The sequence below is a fragment of the Schistocerca cancellata genome, chromosome 9 (genome assembly GCF_023864275.1).
Source record: "Schistocerca cancellata isolate TAMUIC-IGC-003103 chromosome 9, iqSchCanc2.1, whole genome shotgun sequence".
In the NCBI taxonomy this organism is placed as follows: domain Eukaryota; kingdom Metazoa; phylum Arthropoda; class Insecta; order Orthoptera; family Acrididae; genus Schistocerca; species Schistocerca cancellata.
Window position 1 is genome coordinate 396,562,437 of NC_064634.1, and position 27,446 is coordinate 396,589,882.

The 27,446-nt window shown below is 42.8% G+C and overlaps 1 protein-coding gene across 1 annotated transcript in view; it reads left to right on the forward strand.

Moving 5' to 3' along the window:
• Positions 1 to 27,446, forward strand: part of LOC126101079 (CUE domain-containing protein 2) — a 109,135-nt gene that overhangs the window by 23,005 nt on the left and 58,684 nt on the right. The gene's annotated exons all lie outside the window — the stretch shown is intronic.

Sequence of the window (27,446 nt, forward strand, 5' to 3'; positions counted from 1 at the left end):
TATGTAAGTGATAGTTTTCAAAATGAGATTTTTCACTCTGCAACAGAATGCGTGCTGTATAAAACTTCCTGACAGATTAAAGCTGTGTGTCAGTCCGAGACTCAAGTCAGGACCTGTACCATTTGCAAGCAAGTGCTCTACTGACTCAACTACTAGAGATGGGGATCCGCTCTTGAATTGATTCATAGAGTTGAATCTTTCAAAGGAATGAACAATCAGTGATTCAGAAAAAAAGAACGGTAGCTCCAAACGTTTCCCACAGCAGAGAGAGAGAGAGAGAGAGAGAGAGAGAGAGAGAGAGAGAGAGACGGAGCATATCAGCAGCGCCTCTGCTGGTCACAGCACAGTGCACGCCACACAACACTGCCAGCGCCGGCCTCTGCCCTGCTTCTACCTTGGCTGCCTGCATTGTGCAGTACCCCATTGGATTTTGTGTTTCACATATGCCGTGCCGTCTCTGTGCGTCGTCTGCCGCGTGCAGTGTCTGGCGCAGCTTAACTTCGCATCGCACTCTGTCGGCGATCGTTTCAGTCGCACGTCCTGCCCTCTGGGCAGTTGATGCGAGCAACAGGACAGAGAGCCACCTAGCGGATAACATAGGAACTACTTGCAACAACCTGCTCGCAAGGGAACGGACGATTTGTCTCGGAGCGGGTGAGTTCACCGCTCCCCCCACCCTCGGAACTCACCCGCTCAACGCTCACCCCACCGTTCTCTACTCTAGCCAGAGTGTTGAGCAAAGCAACTCAGGTGTCACTCTGGTCTCTGCGGTCTTAGCTCACGCAGTAATACAGCTCGCGGCTCGACCTGCTCGACTCAGTGCTTCTGCATCGGAGTTCATCTCTACTGGATATTGTTCTTCGTAGTAATACCGCTATGTACATTACATTATTATGTTATGTATACATCATTTGTTTTTATTTTATTTTTATTTGTGTAAACTGATCAGATTAGGTTCCTGACGACTCCTCTTACTATAGGATTTTTATTATGGACACTCGAATTTACGCTTTAATTACGAGCGAACCGATAAACGTATCGCAAAATGTGATACACCAATATTTTCCTTGTTTTATTCTGCGTAAGGCTATATGCAGCACTTTCGTTTTACAGTCAATTTTTTATATATATATATATATATATATATATATATATATATATATATATATATATATATATATATATATATTTCTTATTCTGGTACGGATTTTGCGATTTTAGGCGTCTTCGGAAGGAAACGTTCACTTTAAAAATATATGGCTTGCGATGTATTTGTATGAGGTTAATGAAATTTTAATACATTATAGCCAAATATATTGTTAATGTAAATCTCAAGTTACAACATTTTCCGATCACCCAAAAAACGACGATAGTGCAAAATAAATCAATAATAAAAAACTTTGTCATATCGTGGAAATTTCAATAAACAATACAAAATTCTTACTCATTATCTGTGTTACTTCAAAATAGGATCAAATAAGATCAAAATACAGGTATAGTACTGGAATAAACCAAGTTTAAAGGGCAATGTGCCTTCCATTTATTTTCTATTGTAAATGAGTGGTGAGTCATGAAAAAGAGCTAATTCATTTCAGAGAGTGAACAGTTCTGATCCGATCTCTGAAAAGAACAGTTTTGCCCATCTCTATCAACTACCCAAGCATGAGTCGTGGCCCATTCGAACAGTTTTACTTCTGCCAATATCTCATCTCCCACGTTCCAAACTTCACAGAAGCTGTCCCGTAAAACTTGCAGGACTAGAACTTGTGGAAGAAGGGATATTGTGGAGATCTGGTGTAGCCACCACTTGGAGTATGTTTCCAGAATGATATTTTCTCTCCGCAGTGGACTGTGCATGGATATTAAACTTCCTGGCAGATTGGAACTGTGCTGGATCAAGACGTGAACCTGTGCCTTTTGTGGGCAAGTGCTCTACTGACAGAGCTATGTAAGCATGACTCTCAACCTGTTCTCACAACTGTACTTCTGCTAGTACCTAGTCTCATTCTGGAAACATCCCCCAGGCTGTAGCTAAGCCAAGTCTCCACTAGTCCTGAAAGTTTCACGGGAGAGATGCTATGAAATTTGGAAGGAAAGATGAGGTACTGGCAGAAGTAAACCTGTGAGAACAGGTCGTGAGTCGTGATTTGGTAGCTCAGTCGGTAGGGCACTTGCCCGCGAAAGTCAAAGTTCCCAAGTTCAAGTCTTGGTGCGGCAAACAGTTTTAATCTGCCATGTAGTTTCAGTTTTCTAAATGTTTGTGTTGTGTATATCTGAGTATGAATTTGATATTCACATAGTGGGACATGTAAAATTGCTTAAAAACCACATACAGACTGGCCAGTATTCTGTTCTTGTCGTTAATTGCCAGGCGGATTCGAAACTTAACTCACACAGCTATTGAGGGGCACCTTAGAACTGAATAACCTACAAAACTTAACTTGGAGAATATAAAGGGAGACCCATGATTCTTGGATACTTTGCTTTCAGTATACTTCAGATCTTATGTTGATGTGCATGAAGTATTGGTAATACATCAAAATTGTCTTTAAAGCAAAAATTAATTAAAATAAACTGATTTTTATGTAGTGAATTCTGATTGGTTCTCTCTATAGTGATTCTTGAAAGTATTCTACAGTTGTACAACAAGTGAAGTAGAACTGACAGCTGCAGCTAAATGCATTCATTCAGACAAATATTTTACTATAGACATTATTATGAAAAGGCTAGCTGCTACTCACCATTTAGAGGAGATGCTGAGTCTCCTATCTGTGACTCAGCATCTCTGCTATATGGTGAGTAGCAGCATGATGTTGTCATTATTCCATCCTGGGTTTTTCATTGCTTTATTTTACTGTAGATATGCACCCAAAGCTCTTTTTGTTCTCAATGCGAGCCCTGGAATGCTTAAAGGCAACTGGACTCCAGCAATGCTGCCAAGTGTTTCAGTGGTCAGGCAGCAATAGGTGGTTTGAGGCACGGTTACAGGGGGCAGCTGCATCATTGGTAGGACTTCTTGATGGCAGCAACTGGCCCAGGCTGAGCATTATGCCATAGCCCAGCTATCCAGAATCCTGACTAGCTGGTTGCAGAGGATATAAATGCTAATTTCTGGAACAGAATAGACAGAAGTTCCATCATTGCCAAATACCTCAGTGTCATCGAACTCTCCTACTAGCATGGAAGCTTCACAAAGGGTGACCAGTCTTCTGAACAGTCATTGACTCTCAGTAGTAGGTTGGTATGATTGGCAAAAGGTGCTTCTATCAGCATAAGTAACTGACTTGCAACAGTCATTTCCCAGAAGTTTGCATTCTTGCTGCTGGCACTGCTTGATCCATTACTCTCTTCCATCCTTAACTAAATTCCGTCCCTGAATTTCTGTTCAAAAAATGGCTACAACAGAGCACTTGAAGTAGTTACGTTTAGTACATCTTGTGTCTATGACTTGAATTTTGTGAGTGTACTTCATTTACAGTGTCACTTTCTCCATTGTTACACTTAAGCTAAGCATACACAGTTTTTTTCTTGCAATTTGCCCTTTTTCATATCAGCCAGATCTTCTTGGATGCCAGTATCACTGGTGTGAACCCATAGGTTGGAGGTCGGTAGGGGTGGTATTTGGTCAACTCTATGCTTGAACTGGTAGTAAGCAATATCTGTGATGGCTAGAATTATGCAGGTGGCTGAGGTTGTGGTTGCTATGGTCACAAGTTTGCGATGATGTTCTGCACAATATCTTTTCGTGTTGTTTATTAGGTGTTCGATTGATATGTGGCAATTTTGTACAACTAAAATCTGATCTGTAGGTGCAAGAAGGATCAGGTTTAACATGTTAGTCAAGTAGGTCAGGTTTACAGTGGATACAATCTCAAAGCATAGGACAGGTAGGTAGGAAAGTTAATATATGGGTGAGATTTAGGGTGGTGGCTCAAGTGATGGTTGTGGGTAACCTGAAGGTTGGTCCAGAAATTTTACACCAGGTGCCATTGATCAATAAACCCTGTAGCTCTGTGTGCCGTGTGCCACTATAACATCCTTGATTATGATGGGTACAAATGATGTCCACCGGGTTACCGCAGTGCAGTCCAATTCTTTGGAAAAATTATGTTTTATTTGTGATTGTATCTTTAGGACAAGCCCTTACAGATTTCTGAGAGTGTAACAGAATGAAATTACACCGCCAGGGGATGGTGTGTACATGTTGTTTTTTGGAGAGGTGTCTGGTCCAGTCTGGCAGTACAGAATTCCTGTTTGGAGAACAGGCCAAAGGACTTTTTCTGGTGGAGTTAACAGCGTTTTGTGTACTTTCAGAGACATAGACTTTGGCAGGGCTCTCATGCTACTGGATAATTATGGAGGGTGTAACACTCAACTCTACACCCCGCAAAACAATGATATTTGCCTGATCTTACCTTTCTTTTCCTTTTTTACATTGACCCTTCTGCTTCTCTCTTTGCCCCGTGGAAAGGTGGTGCATCAGTGGAGGCAGTGCATTTGGGGTTCCTTCAAGTGAATGAATACACCATATGTGCACTACTGTGGTTCGCACTGGTAATTGTAATTTAACATTAGCAGGTGATGTCATGTATTGATTGTTGTAAGTTAACATTAGCAGGTGATGTCATATCTACTACTTAGGAATGTGTGTCAGACTTGTTAGACTTGTCTTTTGGTGCCCATGGATTGATTGGCATCACCTATCATTTCACACGATACTTCAGTAACGTTGCTTCTTTATTATGAGTACCTTACTGTTTTTCCAAGGCCTCAGTGTTCTTCTTTTTAACAAAGTGCCAAATATTTTTTAACCTTTTTAAAAAATTTAAACTGTCAACATATCTTTTTCTGGATGGATTTTCGTAGCTCAAAAGGAAAGGGCATCTTTTGACTGAAAACCACTTCATACTGGGACAAGCCTGTACTCTCGTGGACTTTGGAGTTATACACCACTAATCAATAAGGGAGAAGGACTTACCTCGTTATAGTGGGTATTGATGTTGTAACTCACAATTTTCCTGTTTTGTGGGCTGCCTCATTCCATCCATCTGCCTACAATTGTAATATACTTGTTGTAAGCTTTATAGTGCATAATAAGAGACACAACTGCTTTATTACATCTGAAATAAAATTTTTGGCTTGGCCCATTATCACTATCTCAAAAACTTCATTATCCATTGAGTAACCATTGCTTCTGCCACAGTTTCTGCCTGCTGGTTTGGTATGATGATCATGGACATGAAACATGAAAAATAATCAATTATCGTTAGTATGTAAAAGTTCTCTGTTGGTGTTTGAGTGAAGGATCTGAATATGTCCATTCCAGTCATTTGATATGATCTATTTGCCTCTGGTAATTTCTGTAATGTAATTTTGTTTATGGGCAAAGCCCACACTTTGTGCACATGGAATACAATTTTTTACATAACGTGTGACATCCTGTTTGTGTGTGTCTCAGCATTCTGTGACACAGCCACTGTCCAGGTACAACTGAATCCTGAGCCTGCATCAATAATTCATTTCGTAATTTTGCTGGAACCACTAGTCACAAACCACATCTTGGCTTTCAATACAGCACTCAGTCTAAACTAAACTACACTAAAGCAAACTAAACTAAACTCCATCCGAACAGGCCTTGGAATGCCCATTAGCCATGCCATTCTCAACCGATAGGTGTCACTGGATGCAGATATGAAGGGACATGTAGTCAGTACTCTGCACGCCAAGCCATTGTCAGTTTTAGAGACCGGAGCCACTACCTCACAGCCAGGTAGGTCCTCAGTTGGCCTCACAAGGGCTGAGTTTGTCTTGGTTGCCAATAGCACTCGGGAGACATGAATGGTCACCCAACCAAGTGCTATCCAAGCTCGAAAGCGCTTAACTTCGTTAATCTGACAGGAACGAAGCAATCACATTTCAGCAGTGTAGATGGTGTGCTGTGCCAGCAGTCTTGCTGCAGTGGTAACACTGACAGGAACCAGTGTTACCACTGTGGCAAGGCTGTTTGCACAGTAATCCGTCTACACTGCTGAATTGTGGTTGCTTTGAATAATGCTGACAATATGGGTCAGCACCTTGTGCTTTGTGCCATTCTTATGTGTCTACACCAGCACATTCCATGGCAAGTACACTCCTGGAAATGGAAAAAAGAACACATTGACACCGGTGTGTCAGACGCACCATACTTGCTCCGGACACTGCGAGAGGGCTGTACAAGCAATGATCACACGCACGGCACAGCGGACACACAGGAACCGCGGTGTTGGCCGTCGAATGGCGCTAGCTGCACAGCATTTGTGCACCGCCGCCGTCAGTGTCAGCCAGTTTGCCGTGGCATACGGAGCTCCATCGCAGTCTTTAACACTGGTAGCATGCCGCGACAGCGTGGACGTGAACCATATGTGCAGTTGACGGACTTTGAGCGAGGGCGTATAGTGGGCATGCGGGAGGCCGGGTGGACGTACCGCCGAATTGCTCAACACGTGGGGCGTGAGGTCTCCACAGTACATCGATGTTGTCGCCAGTGGTCGGCGGAAGGTGCACGTGCCCGTCGACCTGGGACCGGACCGCAGTGACGCACGGATGCACGCCAAGACCGTAGGATCCTACGCAGTGCCGTAGGGGACCGCACCGCCACTTCCCAGCAAATTAGGGACACTGTTGCTCCTGGGGTATCGGCGAGGACCATTCGCAACCGTCTCCATGAAGCTGGGCTACGGTCCCGCACACTGTTAGGCCGTCTTCCGCTCACGCCCCAACATCGTGCAGTCTGCCTCCAGTGGTGTCGCGACAGGCGTGAATGGAGGGACGAATGGAGACGTGTCGTCTTCAGCGATGAGAGTCGCTTCTGCCTTGGTGCCAATGATGGTCGTATGCATGTTTGGCGCCGTGCAGGTGAGCGCCACAATCAGGACTGCATACGACCGAGGCACACAGGGCCAACACCCGGCATCATGGTGTGGGGAGCGATCTCCTACACTGGCCGTACACCACTGGTGATCATCGAGGGGACACTCAATAGTGCACGGTACATCCAAACCGTCATCGAACCCATTGTTCTACCATTCCTAGACCGGCAAGGGAACTTGCTGTTCCAACAGGACAATGCACGTCCGCATGTATCCCGTGCCACCCAACGTGCTCTAGAAGGTGTAAGTCAACTACCCTGGCCAGCAAGATCTCCGGATCTGTCCCCCATTGAGCATGTTTGGGACTGGATGAAGCGTCGTCTCACGCGGTCTGCACGTCCAGCACGAACGCTGGTCCAACTGAGGTGCCAGGTGGAAATGGCATGGCAATCCGTTCCACAGGACTACATCCAGCATCTCTACGATCGTCTCCATGGGAGAATAGCAGCCTGCATTGCTGCAAAAGGTGGATATACACTGTACTAGTGCCGACATTGTGCATGCTCTGTTGCCTGTGGTTCTGTCAGTGTGATCATGTGATGTATCTGACCCCAGGAATGTGTCAATAAAGTTTCCCCTTCCTGGGACAATGAATTCACGGTGTTCTTATTTCAATTTCCAGGAGTGTATTTTCCTGCTTAGTAATTCTGCATTCCTACGCGATTTTTTCAGTCAATATACAACTTCAAAATCAAATTCATTTAGTCTTAGTTAAATTACTTGCTTCTTTTTGTCCCAGTAATCATTTCATTGCCACAGGATCAGTTATTACCTTGCAATATCACCCCTTAAAATAAAAGCAGAAATAAGTAATGTCTTAGATTAGTGCTAGCATTTCCTTTCCTGTGGTTGAATAATTTCTTTCTGCCATATTGTCTTCAAGCATATGCTATCAGATGTTCACTTCTGTCTCCCTTCTGGCTTAAGATGTGACCTGACCTTACAAACTCTGTTCCACAGTCCAGAGATAATCGAAATATTGCTCCTTATGTCGATATGGTGTGAGGGGTATTGCGATTTCACCGAATTTTATAATGAGTTTTCTATGAAAATTAGCTAAGACTAAATACAATTGCAATTCTTTTTCCATAATGGACGTTGGGCAGGTTCTCATGATTTCAACAAATCATGGCTCAGCATATACATTCTCCTGGCCGTTAATATGCGTGTAATACAAAATGCCACTTTTCCAAGCTGAGTGTTTTTTCGCTACATGTAAATTATCAGAAACATCAGATAAATGTATTACATGCTCCTGGCCATCCTTGGGAATGCTGTGATGTCGTCTAAGTAGACCATGCATCATTTTTGTTGCAGTCCTCGTAATACCCCATCTGATAGCTGTGATTTAAATCCAAATGGCATATGATGGTACAGATAATGGCCAGAAGGTTTGTAGCTGAATGTGGTTTGTAGCTGATCTCCCAGTGCTATTTCTAATTGATGATTACCACTTTTGTAAGTATGTAGTTGTGAAATAACAACATTGGCCTAGATTATCTAAGGCCTCTGTTACATTGGATATGGGGTAGCCATCTGCGAGTATCCATTGGTTCAAACACCGATAGTTGCAACAAAACCTACATATCTTACTGTCATTTAATGACTTTTTTGGTACTGTTATTACCAATGCGCTGTAAAGACTCGTCCTCTGAGGTGATTAGTCAGACATTTTTATTAATTGACTTCTTAATGTGTTTGTTTTCTTGCTTTGAGCATTAGAGTGATGAATTTTATTTCTCTTGCGGCAGAAGCATTGCTTACCAGGTAAGTAAGTGTCATATGACTAGGGCCTCCAGTTGGTTAGACCGTTCCCCGGGTGCAAGTCTTTCGATTTGACGCCACTTCGGCGACTTGCTCATCGATGGGGATGAAATGATGATGATTAAGACAACACAACACCCAGTCCCTGAGCGGAGAAAATCTCCGACCCTGCCACGAATCGAACCCGGGCCCTTAGGATTGACATTCTGTCGCGCTGACCACTCGGCTACCGGGGTGGACGCTTACCAGGGGAAATTCTGACAAGGAGGGGGCAGATGGGTGATAGGAAATGAATTGCAAGAAACATGAGTGAGAAGTAAATTAAAATATTTTTACCTGAAGAAAGAAAGCAAAGGAGAGTGAGGAAGGTAGAGAAATAGATGGTTTGCCTGGAGTTTGCAATAAAGGGAGGAAATGTATGTAACTGAAAAGCCTCTCCATCTTCCTTCCTTGCTTGCTTGCCCCTTCTCCTCCCCAACCTGTACTAACAGTTTAAAGTCCAAACATGGGAAATAATGTTCCTCATTGGGAATGATAGATCATCTTGTGCCAAGTTCTGCAAAAATTAATTTCCTTACCTCACACCTATCCCAGTATTACGAGAAAGAAGCTTCTTTTTTTTTCTTTTGTGCCATTTGAAATCTGAAACCCTTCGCATATTTAGGCAAATGCAATACTTCTTTCATGCAATAGACATTTGGAGTCAGAGCAGCCAATTAAACGTTATGATCACTTATCATATAGATATGTTGCCTGTTGATTTTCATCTTGGCTCTTCAGCTGACATTTGTTTAGTGATTTTCTAACTTTTTGCCAGCTCAAATGGCTGACATTGTCAAAGATTTATCCTTCATTGCCGCTGCAGTCTGCCACCAGCAATAGAGGGTTAGTCTTTGACAATTCCAGTCACTTGTGCTGGCAAAAAGTCAGAAAAATTATTAAACAAATGTTGGCTGAAGATCCCAGTACAAAAACTTTAAGTGGCAATGAAAGCCCCAGCAAATTTTTATATGTCATATGATTTGTTTCTATTGGTGAACCTTAGATAGTAATGAAACAACCATAACGTGCGTACAGTGGTATTTTGAAAAAGTTTTGCTGATTGCTGAGATACGAACATTGATGGTAGCTGTATTTGCCATAGGAAGGCAGAGCAACAGTGCCTGCCAGTTTATGTTCAGTAACTTTATGTATCAGTTACAGTCAACTATTTTGTTTAATGCTTGAAACAGCTTTGGCAGGAACTTCATCTCCAGATAATGTCTCAGTATCTGGAATATACATTTCTGTTGAAAACAGTCATAGCAATGTGATTGTGGCAGATAATTAAAGTTGTTGTAAAATTTTGCTGTGGAACTAAAGAATACTGCTAATGTGAACCATGTGTTTGATGATGAAATCATTTGTGTTTGTGCTGTGATTTACTCAAGATATACCACCTTTCTGCTGCAACTGGAGCTTAGTTATAAGTAGTCCGGATACCAAACCATGGTGATATTCCAGCAGTCTTTCAGTTGATTGTTTGGTTCTCTGTCACTTCAGTGTGCTGCTTATGAAGTGAAAAGTCTATCATTTGGCATTGATTTATATGTGACAGACTGTTTTTAAAGTTCTATAAACATTTGCCCAAGCAAACACTAATGTAGTCATTTAAATAATGAATTTTTTATGTAATTCCATGAAATTACTTCAGAATAAAACAATTGATACCAAACTGTATTTCTTTTTACATTTTTGTTTGTCATTTATTTGAGAATTGATTTAAGAATTAACTGTAGAAATAAACCTAATTACATTTGTATAATAGATTTTTAAGCCTATATGGCTGTAAAAGATGTGAGACCACAAATTCCGCACCTCTGGTGTTAAAGAGAAAGAAATAACATTATTACTGCTGAATATGAAATGTGCTGACCAAGCAGTCGAGAGTAGAAAAGAAGTGTATAACTGAGAAGTTAAAGTAATAAATAATGTACTTTGTTACACTTCTGCAGATGATGCACATTCACATTCAACCAAACCATAACATTTCTGTTGTTACGTTGTGTTATTTGATGTCGTACAACTTCTTCAACTACTAGTTGTGTAAAACGCCAGTGTTGTGTATGATCATATCTTTTTAGAGTTGACTCTTATGGACTGGCAGTTTTAAAGGGAGTATCAAACATATGATTTTGCACTACATCACTTATATATGTGGAAGTTATGTTAAGTGTCATTGAAGTTTGTGCCATTCAGTGGTCAGAAATTCAGATGTTTGAAGTACTATTCAGAATTGTGGACCATCACAAATACCTACTTAACAGATTCTTCGAAATGATCTGTTGTATGTTAAGTTTATAATTATATATACTGTTCAAAAAAAGTTTTACACCGCCTGCAATTGGTGAATGTGTGCGGGCGGGTATGAAGGAATTAGCCCTTTGAAATTAACTTTACTGTAAAATAAAAACAAAGTGATAAATACTCTCTTTCAAATTCTAAAGGTGGCAGGGGTAAAATACAGGGAGCGAAAGGCTATTTACAATTTGTACAGAAAGCAGATGGCAGTTATAAGAGTCAAGGGGCATGAAAGGGAAGCAGTGGTTGGGAAGGGAGTGAGACAGGGTTGTAGCCTCTCCCCGATGTTATTCAATCTGTATATTGAGCAAGCAGTAAAAGAAACAAAAGAACAATTTGGAGTAGGAATTAAAATCCATGGAGAAGAAATAAAAACTTTGAGGTTCGCCGATGACATTGTAATTCTGTCAGAGACAGCAAAGGACTTGGAAGAGCACTTGAATGGAATGGATGGTGTCTTGAAGGGAGGATATAAGATGAACATCAACAAAAGCAAAACGAGGATAATGGAATGTAGTCGAATTAAGTCGGGTGATGTTGAGGGTATTACATTAGGAAATGAGACACTTAAAGTAGTAAAGGAGTTTTGCTATTTGGGGAGCAAAATAACTTATGATGGTCGAAGTAGAGAGGATATAAAATGTAGACTGTCAATGGCAAGGAAAGCGTTTCTGAAGAAGAGAAATTTGTTAACATCGAGTATAGATTTAAGTGTCAGGAAGTCATTTCTGAAAGCATTTGTATGGAGTGTAGCCATGTATGGAAGTGAAACATGGACGGTAAATAGTTTGGACAAGAAGAGAATAGAAGCTTTTGAAATGTGGTGCTACAGAAGAATGCTGAAGATTAGATGGGTAGATCACATAACTAATGAGGAAGTATTGAATAGGATTGGGGAGAAGAGAAGTTTGTGGCACAACTTGACCAGAAGAAGGGATCGGTTGGTAGGACATGTTCAGAGGCATCAAGGGATCACCAATTAAGTATTGGAGGGCAGCGTGGAGGGTAAAAATTGTAGGGGGAGACCAAGAGATGAATACACTAAGCAGATTCAGAAGGATGTAGGTTGCAGTAAGTACTGGGAAATGAAGAAGCTTGCACAGGATAGAGTAGCATGGAGAGCTGCATCAAACCAGTCTCAGGACTGAAGACCACAACAACAACAACCAAAATTGTCTATCTGCTGAATCAAAATCTGCTGCTGAGTAACATTCATTACCACATACTTCTACCATATTGCTCTACACTCGGCAAGTTTAAACTTGTCCCAAGCATGCTCAATCTTGTTAATTACAACAGATACTGCAGGACATACCAGAAATCAAATCAAAAACAGCTGCAAACATGAAACTTGGATGCCAAACCTCAGTGCAGCAAAGCAATTTATATCGTATAATAAAGACAAGTCTTCCGTACAGATTTTATGCCAGTTAGGTCCCTTTCAGAGTATGCTGATACATTAGCTCTATATTTAGCAATCATAAAACTGCTCACTCAGTGAAGAAAGACCTGCACCTAAAGAGTGGAAAGTTGCATAGGTCACACCAATACACAAGAAAGGAAGTGAAAGTAACCCACTGAATTACAAACACATACCCCTGACAATACTTTGCAGTAGGATTTTGGAACATATCTGTGTACAAATAGTAGACTTGAAGAAAACTAGCTACTGGCAGAGTCAGCACAGATTCAGAAAATATCATTCTGGTGAAACACAACTAGCTCTTTATTCACACAGTCTCCTGCGCTATCAACAGTGGACCTCGGAGTGATTCCATTTCTATATTTCCAGAAGACTTTTGGCACTGTTCCTGACAAATGCTGTCTTGTCTCATTGCCTATGGATTGTAGTCATCTAGTAAAACAGAAGTGATATTTGGTTTTCTTCATCTATATACACTCCTGGAAATTGAAATAAGAACACCGTGAATTCATTGTCCCAGGAAGGGGAAACTTTATTGACACGTTCCTGGGGTCAGATACATCACATGATCACACTGACAGAACCACAGGCACATAGACACAGGCAACAGAGCATGCACAATGTCGGCACTAGTACAGTGTATATCCACCTTTCGCAGCAATGCAGGCTGCTATTCTCCCATGGAGACGATCGTAGAGATGCTGGATGTAGTCCTGTGGAACGGCTTGCCATGCCATTTCCACCTGGCGCCTCAGTTGGACCAGCGTTCGTGCTGGACGTGCAGACCGCGTGAGACGACGCTTCATCCAGTCCCAAACATGCTCAGTGGGGGACAGATCCGGAGATCTTGCTGGCCAGGGTAGTTGACTTACACCTTCTAGAGCACGTTGGGTGGCACGGGATACATGCGGACGTGCATTGTCCTGTTGGAACAGCAAGTTCCCTTGCCGGTCTAGGAATGGTAGAACGATGGGTTCAACGACGGTTTGGATGTACCGTGCACTATTCAGTGTCCCCTCGACGATCACCAGTGGTGTACGGCCAGTGTAGGAGATCGCTCCCCACACCATGATGCCGGGTGTTGGCCCTGTGTGCCTCGGTCGTATGCAGTCCTGATTGTGGCGCTCACCTGCACGGCGCCATACACGCATACGACCATCATTGGCACCAAGGCAGAAGCGACTCTCATCGCTGAAGACGACACGTCTCCATTCGTCCCTCCATTCACGCCTGTCGCGACACCACTGGAGGCGGGCTGCACGATGTTGGGGCGTGAGCGGAAGACGGCCTAACGGTGTGCGGGACCGTAGCCCAGCTTCGTGGAGACGGTTGCGAATGGTCCTCGCCGATACCCCAGGAGCAACAGTGTCCCTAATTTGCTGGGAAGTGGCGGTGCGGTCCCCTACGGCACTGCGTAGGATCCTACGGTCTTGGCGTGCATCCGTGCGTCACTGCGGTCTGGTCCCAGGTCGACGGGCACGTGCACCTTCCGCTGACCACTGGCGACAACATCGATGTACTGTGGAGACCTCACGCCCCACGTGTTGAGCAATTCGGCGGTACGTCCACCCGGCCTCCCGCATGCCCACTATACGCCCTCGCTCAAAGTCCGTCAACTGCACATACGGTTCACGTCCACGCTGTCGCGGCATGCTACCAGTGTTAAAGACTGCGATGGAGCTCCGTATGTCACGGCAAACTGGCTGACACTGACGGCGGCGGTGCACAAATGCTGCGCAGCTAGCGCCATTCGACGGCCAACACCGCGGTTCCTGATGTGTCCGCTGTGCCGTGCGTGTGATCATTGCTTGTACAGCCCTCTCGCAGTGTCCGAAGCAAGTATGGTGGGTCTGACACACCGGTGTCAATGTGTTCTTTTTTCCATTTCCAGGAGTGTAGATGATTTAAGAGATGGCCTGAGCAGCCCTCTTAGATTGTTTGCAGATGCTGTTTGTTTACTTCTAGTTAAGTTATCAAAAGTTTAAAACTATTTGCAAAATGATTTAGACAAGATAGTGTTGGGTGCGAAAAGTGGCAATTGACTCTAAATGATGAAAAATGTGGGGTCATCCACAGGATGACTAAAAGGAATCCATTAAATTTTGATGACATGATAAATCACACAAATCCTAAAGGCTGTCAATTCAACTAAATACCCAGGAATTACAATTACAAATTATTTAATTTAGAACAATCACACAGATAACGTGGAGAAGGCAATGACAAAAGACTTAGAAGATGCAGCAGATCTGCTAAAGAGACTACCTAAACCATGCTTGTCCAACCTCTTGTCAAGTATTGCTGTGCAGTATGGCATCCTCGCCAGTTAGGTTTGACGGAAGACATAAAAACATTTGAAGAGGGCAGTTCATTTTGAGAGTGTAGCAAAGACATAATATACAAATTTGTGTGGCAATCATTAAAATATCAGTGTTTTTCATTTTGATGGGCTCTCATCATAAAATTTCAATCACCAGCAGTCTCATCCAGATGTGAATTTGGAACTTGGACAGAAAGTTTTAAGCATTCGTTTTTCCCGTGCACAGTTTGGAAGTGGAGCAGTAGAGAAGTAGCTTGAAGGTAGTTCCATGAAACCTGTCCCAGGCATATAATTGCGAATTGTGTAGTAGCCGTGTAAATGTTAAGTATAAGTTATTCAGTTCTTACCTCCTTGAATAAAACATTCATGCTGTGGGTGTAATATGATCATGCATTATCATCATAAAAGGCAAACCTATCAACAAGATTTTGACTGTAGGGCTGGGTAGTAAGCTTGAGGGTGCTATCCTGCTACTGCACAGTGATGAGAGGCATCTGCTATTTTTTAAGAAGTTCACTCACCAAAACTTAGCACTTGTAAAACAAGGTATAGTGTTACTATCAATAAAAGTAGTGCATAACCAAGGTATCAACTGTCACCTTGGCCCAAAATGTGTTACAGGGATGTAGTTTCTAGCTGACAAGGGGGATTAGTGTGGAAACATTGCCTCCAGTTGTAATTTATTATTATTATTATTATTATTATTATTATTATTTCTTTCCTTTCTCAGGCATTATGTCTGGTTAAAAATGGAAAGTGACGCGGACCTTGATCAAGTGTGATTTCCTTTTAACTGTACGGTATATGTTACATTGCATTTAGGAACTTTCGGGTAATTGAACATGTATCAATAATTACAGATTTCTGTAGTTGTATATATACATTTGGATTATTATTATTATTATTATTATTATTATTATTATTATTTAACCGTCCCAAAAATAACTGTCACACCCCCTTGCTGAACCCATGGGCTGCTTAACTGAATCATGCATTGGAACATAGCTGTCTCATCAGGTGTCAGACAAATCCTAACACCTGTCAGCAGAGAGAATCCATTGGTTTCTGTTCCATTCCAGGTGTTCACTTGCCCACAATCTTTGTGAACCACAGTGCTGAGGGGTCTGTACTGTCATTTGTAATGGATGCCTAGAGTCCAAATTGGTTGTGTGGGCATGGTTTCTTATTCTCTGAGTCATTGCAGCCATCCCAGGTGTCCCCAAACTGGTAGATGAAGTTACTTCGCATTCTTAATGTGGGTGCCTGCAAGCCATAACTTGTATGTAGCTCTCATCATGTGATGGTGATATAGGTGGTGTCCATTGTCAGGTAGATTTTTGATGTTTTTTTGTCTCAAAATAGCAGTTGAATGTTCACATTTCTGTGGAGTACACAACTTTTGGGTGCAACTTTGTTTTCTTTTTACTCCATGAAGTGAGAGTATGCTCGTATTCATATCTTGTAATGATCCTTGAAGGCTTGGTGACAGACCATTCCCAACTGGAGAACACCGAATTCTATTAAATTGCATGAAGAATATTGGTTTACCTTTGCTTGATGACACGGGTAGCTGTAGTAAGTGATTTCATCTGGTCAAAATAGTAGTTTATATTGCTTAATGATGACTCTGGGCACAGTGTTGTATAATGTGAATAGCACATGTTAGGCACTTTTTGGTGGGATGATCTCCCTATCTGCCCATCAAGAATACTGTAAGTCAAGCCTTACTTGACACAATAATGTTGGGACGGTTCCTTCAATAACACCATGGCCAGTTCTGTTATACTTTCAATCCATGCTGGTTATAATATCCAAGAAAAGTGAAACATCATCCCCTCGTCTGTGCTGGTGCCTGATCCTGTTGCAACAAAAAAATAGCCAGCAGATGAAGTCTGTTGAACTTCTGAAAGTACAGTCACAGTAGTTTAGTGATGTAAGAATCCAGATTCAGGCTGGACTGCCAAAAAAAATAGGAATGTAAAAGATATTCTTATCACGATCACTCCATTGAAATGTGTATTAACAAGAGAATAACATTTCTGATGGAAGAAACTGTAACAGTACCTGAGTAAATCAATAAACTGATTGAAAACCTAAACTGTTTCAGTTGTGAATCCTGGTTTGTGTGTGTCAGTCTGTTATGCTCCCTCCCTCCCTCTCCCTCCCTCCCTCTCCCTCCCTCCCTCCCTCCCTCCCCCTCCCTCCCTCCCTCCCTCTCTCTCTCTCTCTCTCTCTCTCTCTCTCTCTCTCTCTCTCTCTCTCTCCCCCCTCCCACCCTCTCTCTCTCTCTCTCTCTCTCTCTCTCTCTCTCTCTCTCTCTCTCTCTCTCTCTCCCCCCCTCCCACCCTCTCTCTCTCTCTCTCTCTCTCTCCCCCCCCCCTCTCTCCCCCCCTCTCCCCCCCTCTCTCTCCCCCCTCTCTCCCCCTCTCCCCCCCTCTCTCTCCCCCCTCTCTCTCCCCCCCTCTCTCTCCCCCCTCTCTCTCCCCCCCTCTCTCTCCCCCCCTCTCCCCCCTCCCACCCTCTCTCTCTCTCTCTCTCTCTCCCCCCCCTCCCACCCTCTCTCCCCCTCCCTCCGTCCCTCCCTCTCTCCCTCCCCCTCCCCCATCTCTCCCTCCCTCCCCCTCCACCATCTCTCCCCCCTCCCCTCCACCATCTCTCCCGCCTCCCCCTCACCCATCTCTCCCTCCCTCCCCCTCACCCATCTCTCCCTCCCTCCCCCTCACCCATCTCTCCCTCCCTCCCCCTCACCCATCTCTCCCTCCCTCCCCCTCACCCATCTCTCCCTCCCTCCCCCATCTCTCCCTCCCTCCCCCTCACCCATCTCTCCCTCCCTCCCCCCTCCCCCATCTCTCCCTCCCTCCCCCATCTCTCCCTCCCCCATCTCTCCCTCCCCCATGTCTCCCTCCCCCATCTCTCCCTCCCCCATCTCTCCCTCCCCCATCTCTCCCTCCCCCATCTCTCCCTCCCCCATCTCTCCCTCCCCCATCTCTCCCTCCCCCATCTCTCCCTCCCCCATCTCTCCCTCCCCCATCTCTCCCTCCCCCTCTCCCCCTCCCCCTCTCTCCCTCCCCCTCTCCCCCTCCCCCTCTCTCCTTGCTCCCTCTCCCTCCCCCCTCTCCCTCCCTCCTCTCTCCCTCCCTCCTCTCTCCCTCCCCCCTCTCTCCCTCCCCCCTCTCTCCCTCCCCCCTCTCTCCCTCCCCCCTCTCTCCCTCCCCCCTCTCTCCCTCCCCCTCTCTCCCTCCCCCCTCTCTCCCTCCCCCCTCTCTCCCCCTCTCTCCCTCCCCCTCTCTCCCTCCCCCTCTCTCCATCCCCCTCTCTCCCTCCCCCTATCTCCCTCCCCCTCTCTCCCTCCCCCTCTCTCCCTCCCCCTCTCTCCCTCCCCCTCTCCCCCTCCCCCTCTCTCCCTCCCCCTCTCTCCCTCCCCCTCTCTCCCTCCCCCTCTCTCCCTCCCCCTCTCTCCCTCCCCCTCCTCCCTCCCCCTCTCTCCATCTCCCCCCTCCCTCCCCCTCTCTCCCTCTCCCCCCTCTCTCCCTCCCCCCTCCCCGCTCTCTGGAAACAACATGTTTCTCCCTGTACCCCCGCTCTTATTGGAGCTAGGAGGTAAACCAAAGCGCTGATACCTGTGAGGCATAGTTTTTAAGTTACAAACATGCAAAGTCAAATTATAAAACATAATTTGATGAGTACAATTGCATATTCATGATGGCAGCTATTAGTCCATGTGGAGTTCACCTAAATTTGACAAGTATTCACCAGATCTGCTTTGCAATATCATCATTAACAAGAGCCACATATACTTGAGTGGTAAATACACTTGCCTTAACATACTGATGAGATTATAAAAGTTGAATTTGGTCTTATAATTACATGTGTTTGATAACTAGTAAGTCAACAGTTGAGTATGATTGCATTGCTTTCATGTAAATTTTTTCATCAATTGCGGAACTTTGTGTGTGTGACAAGGGAATTCCAATGAGAACCAAGCATGATGTACTTTTTTAAAATGTGCTCCTGCCGATTACTGTTGGAATGCTGTGTAATTAAGAAGGCATATTTGAGCTTACCAACATGCAAAATGAAGTTTCTGTGGTCAACCTTGCAGAATACTGGCAGAGAGAAAATTAGGAACGAAGACGTCGGAGGAGGAATGCAAGTGGATCTGTCAGTGACTGAGAGACTGAGTACTGCACGCAACAAGTGGCTTGGACACGTAAAGATGATGAAGGATAACAGCATGACAGAACAATACTTCTATAGAAATGTGGAGGGGGGGGGGGGGGGGAAGACCAATAGGACGACCCAGAACAAGATGGCTGGATAAGATTAAAGATGATCTGGAGGCTAGAGGAGAAAACTGTGGAACAATGTCAAGACAAGAAGTATATCAAGGTAGATCCAAATGAAGGCAAATTTTTTATAAACACACTACCCAACTCACTGGAATAATATGGAGATGATGATGATGATGATGATGATGATGACTAAAAACTATGCCCCATGAACTAACACTTAACCGAACATTGCACGAAATTGTGTAGACATGTAAAATAGATTACGAAATTCAAAAAATCTTATTATTAAATGGACAGCAGTATGACGAAAAGGATAGGTTGCTACTTATCATATAGAGGGGACATTAAGTAACAGACAGGCACAACAAAAGACTGCTATACATTTAAGCTTTTGTTCAAAAGGCTTACTTTCAAAATAGAAAACACACACTTTTCCACAAGCACAACTCACACATAAATGATCTTTGTCTCCAGGTGCTGTGGCTGGACTGTGGATTGCAACAGTGGCTGAAGACATTGGTTGTGCATATGTTTTCTATTTTGAAAGAAGGCCTCTTGGCCAAAGGTTTAAATGTATAGCAATATTTTCGTTGTTGCTGTCTGCAACTAAATATCTCCTCTATACTGCGAGAAACGATTATTCTTTTCTTAGTATTGCTGTTTCATCTTGGACTGCTCATAGTTTGATGGTTAAATTGAAATATTTTGGAAGACAACTCTCTCTCTTGCTAACAACATTTTAACTATATCAGAACCTAGTCACACACCCAGTAGAATTTTACTGAAATGAAGTCTGGTGCAAACTCCTTTGTCCATATATATTACAACTACATGAACATTACTACAATAGTTTTTATAAATAAGGGAAAATTATAAAACTAACAAGAACTCAGGATGGTGTTTGTCAAATGTAATGAAATATAGAACTCATGGCATAAATTAAACATATAAAATTTATAGTACATGCAAAGAATATGATCACACATAAAAAATGTGGAAAATAAATGTAAGTTTGATGTGGTATGAGTAATGTAATAGTTGAGTGTTATTAGTTAATCGTCCAGAGCAACAGTGCAGCAAATGCAGTTATGTATGATGATCCAGTAATGCTGTCCATGAAATCACTGGAAAATTAATGCCATTTTTCTTGCAATACTGCTCCTGGGATGTGGAGAAGAGTACTGTGAGCACCAAAATGTGCTATTTAGGATTCTGTTAATCAAGAGCCAGTCACATTTCTGAGGGTAAAGTACTACTTGGAACTATAGAGAATGTGATATGTGCAATTGAATCATTTACACCTTATGGGCAACCAGCATGAGGGTGCCCTCTAGAAGTGCACCAGAAAACATTCTATCAGAGTGTTAGTATTTTGAACCAAGAAAAGGCATCTGAGATGGTGATGAACAGAACAGTTGTGAGGACTACATGTATATTTGAGTACTTACTGAAATGTGTAAGTAACTCAGCAGGTTAGTTGGCAGAATTGGCTGTTGCCATATTTTATAAATCTCTGGTTGAAGTCTCATTTTATGCAAATTTTGGTTTTTCTGCATGAAGTTGTTTTATCAGTCTGCTTGGGGTTTCGGCTCCCATCATGAGCCACGAAATATATGGCCACATAGACCTGTGACCTGTTCAGTGCTGAAGTTGTGAAATCGCATAGTACTTCTGCCCAAATTTAAAAAGGAATAATCTCACAATGACTTTTTGCCCTCCTCAAGTCAGCAAACATCTGGGTCCATATCTGACAAAATGCAAAGGCAGTAAGAGATCAAACAAAGACAAATGTTCTTCCTCTTCTCCAACTCTGAGATCTTCTCCAACTCTGAGATCTTCTCCAACTCTGAGATCTTCTCCAACTCTGAGATCTTCTACAGCAGTGATACCTCTGCCTGATTGACTTCAATTTCACCACTGTAAATCATCAACAGATTCTCCAGCCAGGAGTCAGCTGACCAACACAGGGAGGTTAATAGTACATCTAAAGAAACACAGGGAGGTTAATAGTACATCTAAAGAAATAATGGAACAGGATTTTTCAGCCTTAGAACCCAGTATTAGTATGCAGCCAAAATCTGGCATTTGACAGCCACGGAAGTAATTGCCTCTTATAAGAAAAATATCTGTTATCATCTGATGCGACTGTTCTCCAATGGAACACTCGTGGCATCAGATCACACAGGGCAAACTTATAGTTGCTATTGTGATCGCAAAGCTCAATTGTTTTATGCCTCCAAGGAATGAAACTATGTGCTCAAGACTGCTTTGACCTCTTACAGTTCCTTCCAATATGTTTCAGCCTTCCTTCCAAGGTAGGCACTCCAGCTCACGGGGGAATCATAATGCTCATTTGGGATGACATCCATAGCCAGACCATATGTTGAACACCCAGGTACAAACTGGTGCTGTCTGTCTTTTTCTCCCCAGTTGTACATTTTCTCTTTGTAGCATCTACATACATCCCCCCACCCCTCTTCCTCCGTCATCTGATCTTACAAGGGCAGAAGACAAAATGCAGCTTACTGCTCAGCCCCCTCAACTCTTTTTGCTACTCAGCGACTTAAGTGCCCCAATCCCATTTGGGGCTCTCTGAGAGCCTGCCCGAGATGCTCTGTCTGGCAGATATTCTCAACCAGCTTATTCGCAGTTGTGTTAGTGCTGGTGAAGTCAACTTTCTTTCAGAATCCACACATACTCTCTTGCACCTGGATCTCTCATCCTGTAACACACAGCTTACCCACCATCTAGAGTGGTCCGCCCTCTCAGACACTCCCTCATGCGACCATTTCCCATGTGTAATTCGTCTGCTAACACATGTCCCATCTGTGGATAAGACCACCTGGTAGCTTTCTAAAGCTGACTGGGGTTTCTACTCTTCACCGACAACCTTTGATGAACAACATTTCCACAGCAGTGATGATCAGGTAGAGTACCTTACAAATGTTATCTGTACTGCCAGAAAATGTCCCATACCCCTAACCTCTTCCCTACCACGACATGTCCCAGTACCCTGGTGGACTGAGGAATGCAGCGACCCAGTCTGTGCATAGGGTTGTGCTCTCCGTGTCTTTGAATGCCATCCCACAAAGGAGAACTATTCGTTATAAACAGTCGCACGCATATTGTCATCGCATATCAGAGACAACGAAAAAGCTAGTTGGATTTCTTTTACTCATTTTACTCCCATTTCTGTTGTTTGGGCTAACATGTCAGATTTCTGGAAACAAGGTACATCTCCCGATTCCTGGCCTGACTGTTGCAGACGACATCATTGTGCACCCTATTGATATTCCAACATCCTAGGTTGAAAGTTTTCAGAGATCTTGAGCCCTGCCCATTACCATCCTACCTCAGAAATTAGTGGCAGAGGCTTGGGAGATAATTTTTCCCCTCTCAGAATCACAAATGCTACAATACCATTTTTACTAAAAGGGAGCTCAAACATGGTCTCACCTCAGCACAATCCTACAATCCAGGGCCGGACGATATTCACATTCAGATATTGCAGCACCTATCTCTTGACAGCAAGCACTTTCTCCTTTGTTCATATAATTGCATCTGGACTGATAGCACATTTCCCAGATGATGGGATGAAGCCACTGTAATCCTCTTACCCAAGCCTGGTAACGACAAACACCTTCTATCCACTTGCCATCCAATTTCTCTCACCAGCAGTGTCAACTAGATGAGGGAATGCGATGGCTTGTGTCTTGGAATTTGCTGACAAATGCACAATGTGGATTTCATAGTTAGTGCTCTGCAGTTGATCATCTTGTCATGCCATCAATCCATATTAAAAACGATTTTCTGTGGAAATGCAACACCGTAGCTGTGTTTTTTGATTCAGAGAAGGCTTACGATATCTGCTGGAGGACAGGCATCCTCCATACAATGCACATGTGATGCTTCTGAAGCCACCAGCCCCATTTTATTTGGGAGTTTTTGAACGACTGAGTTTTGAAGTTACGTGAGGGTTTGGCTTTGTCAGACAGTTTTATTCAGGTGAACTTGGTGTCTCAGGGCTATGTGCTGAGCGTAGCCCTATTTGCCATAGCAGTTGAGCCTACTGCGGACTGCCCCCTGCCAGACATCTCAGGCTCTCTTTTTGTCTGTGACCATGCGATCTACTGCAGCTCTTAACACGACGTCTCAACTGTCTTTGCTTGAGGAGCATCAAGAATGGCTTTCAGTTTTCCACTAAAGAAACTGACTGACTGAACTTCCAGTGGCATACAAAATTTCTTCCATCATCCTTGCATCTCAGTCCTGTTGCCTTTCTGTTTGTCAAAACCATGAAATCCTTGGGCCTCATGCTCGATAGAAAACTCTGTTGGGCCTCCCACATATCTTATCTGGCAACACGCAGTATCTGATTTCTAAATATTCTGTGTTTTTTTAAATAGCACTTCATGGGTAGTGGTTTGTAAAATCCTCTTCCACTTATACCAACAACTGTGTATTTTATGCCGTGTGAACACAGTCCACCATTGAGACATGTTTGGCCACTGGAGCTTTCTACACTAGCCCAGTTATGAGCCTCTACGTAGCTGCTGCCAAACTCCCACTGTCATACCGGCATGATGTTCTGCTCAGTAGATACTTATGCTGTCTGTCCTCTGTGCCCAACCATCCATCCTATGCGTCCTTTTTTGATGACTCCTTTGGCCACCAGTATAAGGTAAAGACAACTTCTTTGTTGCCTTCAGGAGTTCACTTTTATATACCACTTCGAAGACTTAACTTTACCTTATTTGCCATGTTCCCAATGAGAGTCCTTCACTGCCCTTGCTTCTTGTGGAGTTCACGTTCATCTTGTTTTAGTTCGCTTCCCAAGGACTCTACTCTAGATTTAATATTCTCACATGTTGCTTACAAGTTGGAGACAGCACCTAGATGTACCCTGATGGCTCTAAGACCAATCATGGTGTTGGATGCGCATTTCTCATTGGTAACAATCATTTTAGGTACCAGCTTCTAGAACAGTGCTCGATTTTTTACTGCAGAGCTTTCCGCATTCTGTCAGCCCAACCAGTACATCTGACAACACAGGCTTCTCAATTTTTGTATTATGTTCTGATTCGTGTAGTGTCTCCAGAGCATCTGTATGCCTACACATACCACTCCTTAGTAGAATAAATCCATGAATGCCTCCACTTGCTGATTGATGATGGAGCCAATATGATTTTCATGCAGGTCCCTGGTCACATCGGAGTGTTGGGGAATTAAGCTGTCAAGGCTGCTATTCAACTGCTTAGGCCTTTTAGCTGTTCCGTCCCTTCAGATGATGTCTGTGTTTCCGCAAATACAAACATTGTGTTACCCTGGCATAAACATTGGGTTACTCTAAATGGGAACAAACTCCAGGAAATTAACCCTCAAGCGGGCGTGCCTGTGTATAAAGTGCGCCAACAAAAAATAAAATGATTTTGCACTGTTCCATTTTTTTTTCACAACTGCAGACCCGTACCTATTCCTTCATCATTGCTTCAGGTAACACAATGATAATTTGTGTTGTCATACATCCAAATGGGCAGCAGTAATATAAAGTACAAAGCGAGCTAGGCAGAAAAAATTTACGATCCGTGCAAAAAAATGACCCTGATTATGAGCTAGCAGCCTAATGCCACATTGAGGTAGTTGTCTACGAGATAATTAGTGATCGAATAAGCAGCTGGATGGGATCTGATGCCACTGCACTGCTTAATGCTTCGAATTGATCATTAATGTCTCTGTAATGTCTCTGTAACATCTGTCCTTGGCAACAGGGTGTTGTACTAAAAATTTATTTCATTATTGATTAGTAAAACAGTGGTGTGGCTCATATTATGTAAGTTTATTTTCTTGTTGTATAAATAAACTATGATTAAACTGTGATTTTGATCATACATGACTCACCTTACCGACATAAATGGAGCTAGTCTCTACATGTATACAAAGTGCGCTGTGCACCCGCTCGTGTTATGAAAAACGGTGCTCCCGCTCGAAGGTTAAATACCTCTCAATTGCTAGGACAATTTCCTCGTGGCCTTCTCATTGCAAGGAGATATTTTTAGCTTGACTGCATATTGGGCACTTTTGTTTCAGTGTTTAGTGGAGACCCTGCACCACTCTGTGCTTACTGCAATCAACCATTGACAGTGTGCTATTTTCTGATTCAGTGCTGCAGATCATGCATTTTAATGTATGTCTGTCATCTATATTGTCAGATGTTTTAGCTGACACAACATGAGCTGTAGGTCACATTTTACTTTTTATTCTTCTTAGTAATACAGTGAAGGAAATTTAATTTTCAATCATTTGAGCATCCTCCTCCAAGGGGAAGTGATTGTTTTTAGCTACCCCTATACTGCAGCTGATTAGGCTCTTAGTATTGTTGACTTGAACTTCATTCTGTAATTGACCTATTTAAGTTACTGCACAGGCTCTTATGACCTCTGTTGTTTTGTGCCCTAAAGCAACAAGGATCAAACAAATAAGTGCGTGGTGTTTGTGGATGATTGATTTAGCTCTCTCAGATCTTGGTGTGGAAGAAATTTGTGCCCAGATCACTAGTCTCCAAAACAGTCTCCTTGAAAATAGGATTACAAGCATCCTTTGAGAAAACTGAGAGTATGGCCATGAAACACCTGTGTATAGGCAAAAACTTTATAAACAATCGAAAAATTAATGAAGTTTGACTATTTAAATAATTTGGAGAAATCGTTAAGCATAATATAAAATCAACAAAATGGAAAAATCTCAAAGCTGTCAACATATAATGAGAAATGCTTGTCAGTGGACACTAAAATGTAGCACTATAAAACTGTAACTCTCCTGGAAGTCTTGCAAAGCCATGTTCAAAATTAAAAATTAAGAACTGATCATCTCCATGAAACTGAAAGAAGAATCATCAGAACCTGCCTAAATAAAAAATACCATGTAAAAGGAGTCCAGAAAAACCTCCTCACTTACACTGTTTATCAGGGGATTGACCCCATCATCGGCATAATGAAGAAAAAAAAACTCTCTTACTTCTTTCATATCTTGTTGTGGATGCAAGGAAACAGCGTTTTTCAACAAGCTGTGATAAAAAATCTTAGAAAGAAGACAGAAGGTCAAAGGATCCAAGAAATTCAGCAAGATCTTAAAGCAGTTGGACACCAGATAACAACTGTGGAGAACTAAGATAAAATGATTACTCTTCTTAAGAATCACAAAATTTCAGCAGAAGTTACGCATAGAAGGCCTACAGAGGTTTTAGACAACCTGGTAAAATTATGATTGGAAAGAATGTAATGATATTGGGCAGATCACGAAAATCAAACAGTACAAGTTTCAAAGAAAAGCTGAATGTGGAATGACTCAAATGGTCCAATGTGACCAATAAAGTTAATAATAATAGTAATAATAATAATAAAGTTATCTATATAAAACACAAAATAAACTTATAAGAGAGTATATGTTTTAGGCCCTGCAATGTGACACATCGCAGCACCCTAAGAAACCATTTTAGACTGATATTCCACTTTGTTTGAGATGATGATATAAGCAAATTAAGCATGCCTCTCTCTCTCCTTTATTATGAGAACAAAAATTCCAATGGTAGCATGCTAACACATGTTCCGCCTTTTCCCTACAAGGATCTGCAACCAAATTAGATGTGTAGTCAACTGTGAAGGGTGGCATAGGTAATGCTATTAGCAGTACAGAACTTTCTGGCTGTCCCCTATAATTCTTTATTTGTATGTTACATGGAATATTCTGATGTGGAGGTACATTTTTGGCCTCAAATAAGCAGTTAGGGTTTATGCTGTGCTCCTAAGTTGAGTACAGCACAGACCCTATTTTACAGCTGGAAACAGGATGTAAGACTGTAATAAATGATTTTTTCACACTGTTGATTGATAGTCACTGCAAATTCAAATGCTTCATGTGACAGTATTTAAAATGATGTACACTATAATAATTACAATTCTTATCATCAAACACCAAATAGAAACGAAGTAATGGTTTCTTATATCATTGTTAATTGTTCTTCCAGTGCCTTGTTGAAGTAAGGGGTCACTTGTCATAGTCACCCCATATTGCTGGTTGAACAGCAGCTTTTGCAGCCACAGTTTTCAGGGCTACCATTAATTTTATCATACTGCCACTGGAACTGACTTATGATTTATAGTGAATACATCATCTCACCTATGATGGGGAAATTGTCTACATATTATTGTATTTAATGGATGTGCTCATTGTTCTACGAGGGTTGTTTTTTAAGTAAGAGCCGTTCGCGCGTATAGTCCCGTAGTTCGCGCGGACGCCGCAACAAGCCACCGCGCCACTTGCCGGCATCCTTCCCGTTCACACTGATGCAAGTTGCAGCTCTGTAGCTGACGTGTACGCATCGCTGTGCTACTTTATAATGT